Source organism: Oncorhynchus keta, chromosome 24 (assembly GCF_023373465.1).
Source record: "Oncorhynchus keta strain PuntledgeMale-10-30-2019 chromosome 24, Oket_V2, whole genome shotgun sequence".
NCBI classification, from domain to species: Eukaryota; Metazoa; Chordata; class Actinopteri; order Salmoniformes; family Salmonidae; genus Oncorhynchus; species Oncorhynchus keta.
The window spans coordinates 12,149,317-12,155,265 of NC_068444.1; positions in this window are offsets into that span (position 1 = coordinate 12,149,317).

Consider the following 5,949-nt stretch of genomic DNA (forward strand, 5'->3'; position numbering starts at 1 on the left):
ACGGTCATTATCAAGAGTGTCACTGTCTCAGAGAGACTTACTTTACACTATACATAAGTGGTTCATAAGCCACTTACATATTCTATTAAATATGGCTAGTGCTTATCTTTTATATGTAGGCCCTCCATTTCAGATAAATACCTAATGCGCTACGAGATATGATATGCCAGTAATATACTACAGATTCAGACAGATAACCCAATATCACATGATATGCCAGTAATATATTACAGATCCAGACAGATAACCCAATATCATATGATATGCCAGTAATATATTACAGATCCAGACAGATAACAACCCAATATCATATGATATGCCAGTAATATATTACAGATCCAGACAGCTAACAACCCAATATCATGATATGATATGCCAGTAATATATTACAGATCCAGACAGATAACCCAATATCATATGATATGCCAGTAATATATTACAGATCCAGACAGCTAACAACCCAATATCATGATATGATATGCCAGTAATATATTACAGATCCAGACAGATAACCCAATATCATATGATATGCCAGTAATATATTACAGATCCAGACAGCTAACAACCCAATATCATGATATGATATGCCAGTAATATATTACAGATCCAGACAGATAACAACCCAATATCATGATATGATATGCCAGTAATATATTACTGATCCAGACAGCTAACAACCCAATATCATGATATGATATGCCAGTAATATATTACAGATCCAGACAGATAACCCAATATCATGATATGATATGCCAGTAATATATTACTGATCCAGACAGATAACAACCCAATATCATGATATGATATGCCAGTAATATATATTACTGATAGACAGATAACCCAATATCATGATATGATATGCCAGTAATATATTACTGATCCAGACAGATAACAACCCAATATCATGATATGATATGCCAGTAATATATTACAGATCCAGACAGATAACAACCCAATATCATGATATGATATGCCAGTAATATATTACAGATCCAGACAGATAACCCAATATCATGATATGATATGCCAGTAATATATTACTGATCCAGACAGATAACAACCCAATATCATGATATGATATGCCAGTAATATATTACCAGATAACCAGACAGATAACAACCCAATATCATGATATGATATGCCAGTAATATATTACAGATCCAGACAGATAACCCAATATCATGATATGATATGCCAGTAATATATTACTGATCCAGACAGATAACCCAATATCATATGATATGCCAGTAATATATTACAGATCCAGACAGATAACAACCCAATATCATGATATGATATGCCAGTAATATATTACTGATCCAGACAGATAACCCAATATCATATGATATGCCAGTAATATATTACAGATCCAGACAGATAACAACCCAATATCATGATATGATATGCCAGTAATATATTACAGATCCAGACAGATAACCCAATATCATATGATATGCCAGTAACATATTACAGATCCAGACAGATAACAACCCAATATCATGATATGATATGCCAGTAATATATTACAGATCCAGACAGATAACAACCAATATCATGATATGATATGCCAGTAATATATTACAGATCCAGACAGATAACCCAATATCATATGATATGCCAGTAATATATTACAGATCCAGACAGATAACAACCCAATATCATGATATGATATGCCAGTAATATATTACAGATCCAGACAGATAACAACCCAATATCATGATATGATATGCCAGTAATATATTACAGATCCAGACAGATAACAACCCAATATCATATATGATATGCCAGTAATATATTACAGATCCAGACAGATAACCCAATATCATGATATGATATGCCAGTAATATATTACAGATCCAGACAGATAACAACCCAATATCATGATATGATATGCCAGTAATATATTACAGATCCAGACAGATAACAACCCAATATCATGATATGATATGCCAGTAATATATTACAGATCCAGACAGATAACCCAATATCATGATATGATATGCCAGTAATATATTACAGATCCAGACAGATAACAACCCAATATCATGATATGATATGCCAGTAATATATTACAGATCCAGACAGATAACAACCCAATATCATGATATGATATGCCAGTAATATATTACAGATCCAGACAGATAACAACCCAATATCATGATATGATATGCCAGTAATATATTACAGATCCAGACAGATAACAACCCAATATCATGATATGATATGCCAGTAATATATTACAGATCCAGACAGATAACAACCCAATATCATGATATGATATGCCAGTAATATATTACAGATCCAGACAGATAACAACCCAATATCATGATATGATATGCCAGTAATATATTACAGATCCAGACAGATAACAACCCAATATCATGATATGATATGCCAGTAATATATTACAGATCCAGACAGATAACAACCCAATATCATGATATGATATGCCAGTAATATATTACTGATCCAGACAGATAACCCAATATCATGATATGATATGCCAGTAATATATTACAGATCCAGACAGATAACAACCCAATATCATGATATGATATGCCAGTAATATATTACTGATCCAGACAGATAACAACCCAATATCATGATATGATATGCCAGTAATATATTACTGATCCAGACAGATAACCCAATATCATGATATGATATGCCAGTAATATATTACAGATCCAGACAGATAACAACCCAATATCATATGATATGCCAGTAATATATTACTGATCCAGACAGATAACAACCCAATATCATGATATGATATGCCAGTAATATATTACTGATCCAGACAGATAACCCAATATCATGATATGATATGCCAGTAATATATTACAGATCCAGACAGATAACAACCCAATATCATGATATGATATGCCAGTAATATATTACAGATCCAGACAGATAACAACCAATATCATGATATGATATGCCAGTAATATATTACTGATCCAGACAGATAACAACCCAATATCATGATATGATATGCCAGTAATATATTACAGATCCAGACAGATAACAACCCAATATCATGATATGATATGCCAGTAATATATTACAGATCCAGACAGATAACAACCCAATATCATGATATGATATGCCAGTAATATATTACAGATCCAGACAGATAACAACCCAATATCATGATATGATATGCCAGTAATATATTACAGATCCAGACAGATAACAACCCAATATCATGATATGATATGCCAGTAATATATTACTGATTAACAACCCAATATCATGATATGATATGCCAGTAATATATTACAGATCCAGATAACAACCCAATATCATGATATGATATGCCAGTAATATATTACTGATCCAGACAGATAACAACCCAATATCATGATATGATATGCCAGTAATATATTACAGATCCAGACAGATAACAACCCAATATCATGATATGATATGCCAGTAATATATTACTGATCCAGACAGATAACAACCCAATATCATGATATGATATGCCAGTAATATATTACAGATCCAGACAGATAACAACCCAATATCATGATATGATATGCCAGTAATATATTACTGATCCAGACAGATAACAACCCAATATCATGATATGATATGCCAGTAATATATTACTGATCCAGACAGATAACAACCCAATATCATGATATGATATGCCAGTAATATATTACTGATCCAGACAGATAACCCAATATCATATGATATGCCAGTAATATATTACAGATCCAGACAGATAACAACCCAATATCATGATATGATATGCCAGTAATATATTACAGATCCAGACAGATAACAACCAATATCATGATATGATATGCCAGTAATATATTACTGATCCAGACAGATAACAACCCAATATCATGATATGATATGCCAGTAATATATTACAGATCCAGACAGATAACAACCCAATATCATGATATGATATGCCAGTAATATATTACAGATCCAGACAGATAACCCAATATCATGATATGATATGCCAGTAATATATTACTGATCCAGACAGATAACAACCCAATATCATGATATGATATGCCAGTAATATATTACAGATCCAGACAGATAACCCAATATCATATGATATGCCAGTAATATATTACAGATCCAGACAGATAACAACCCAATATCATGATATGATATGCCAGTAATATATTACAGATCCAGACAGATAACAACCCAATATCATGATATGATATGCCAGTAATATATTACAGATCCAGACAGATAACCCAATATCATGATATGATATGCCAGTAATATATTACAGATCCAGACAGATAACAACCCAATATCATGATATGATATGCCAGTAATATATTACAGATCCAGACAGATAACCCAATATCATATGATATGCCAGTAATATATTACAGATCCAGACAGATAACAACCCAATATCATGATATGATATGCCAGTAATATATTACTGATCCAGACAGATAACCCAATATCATATGATATGCCAGTAATATATTACAGATCCAGACAGATAACAACCCAATATCATGATATGATATGCCAGTAATATATTACAGATCCAGACAGATAACCCAATATCATGATATGATAGTAATATATTACTGATCCAGACAGATAACAACCCAATATCATGATATGATATGCCAGTAATATATTACAGATCCAGACAGATAACAACCCAATATCATGATATGATATGCCAGTAATATATTACAGATCCAGACAGATAACCCAATATCATGATATGCCAGTAATATATTACAGATCCAGACAGCTAACAACCCAATATCATGATATGATATGCCAGTAATATATTACAGATCCAGACAGATAACAACCCAATATCATGATATGATATGCCAGTAATATATTACAGATCCAGACAGATAACAACCCAATATCATGATATGATATGCCAGTAATATATTACTGATCCAGACAGATAACAACCCAATATCATGATATGATATGCCAGTAATATATTACAGATCCAGACAGATAACAACCCAATATCATGATATGATATGCCAGTAATATATTACTGATCCAGACAGATAACAACCCAATATCATGATATGATATGCCAGTAATATATTACAGATCCAGACAGATAACAACCCAATATCATGATATGATATGCCAGTAATATATTACAGATCCAGACAGATAACCCAATATCATGATATGCCAGTAATATATTACAGATCCAGACAGCTAACAACCCAATATCATGATATGATATGCCAGTAATATATTACAGATCCAGACAGATAACAACCCAATATCATGATATGATATGCCAGTAATATATTACAGATCCAGACAGATAACAACCCAATATCATGATATGATATGCCAGTAATATATTACAGATCCAGACAGATAACAACCCAATATCATGATATGATATGCCAGTAATATATTACTGATCCAGACAGATAACCCAATATCATATGATATGCCAGTAATATATTACAGATCCAGACAGATAACAACCCAATATCATGATATGATATGCCAGTAATATATTACAGATCCAGACAGATAACCCAATATCATGATATGATAGTAATATATTACTGATCCAGACAGATAACAACCCAATATCATGATATGATATGCCAGTAATATATTACAGATCCAGACAGATAACAACCCAATATCATGATATGATAGTAATATATTACTGATCCAGACAGATAACAACCCAATATCATGATATGATATGCCAGTAATATATTACAGATCCAGACAGATAACCCAATATCATGATATGATAGTAATATATTACTGATCCAGACAGATAACAACCCAATATCATGATATGATATGCCAGTAATATATTACAGATCCAGACAGATAACAACCCAATATCATGATATGATATGCCAGTAATATATTACAGATCCAGACAGATAACCCAATATCATATGATATGCCAGTAATATATTACAGATCCAGACAGCT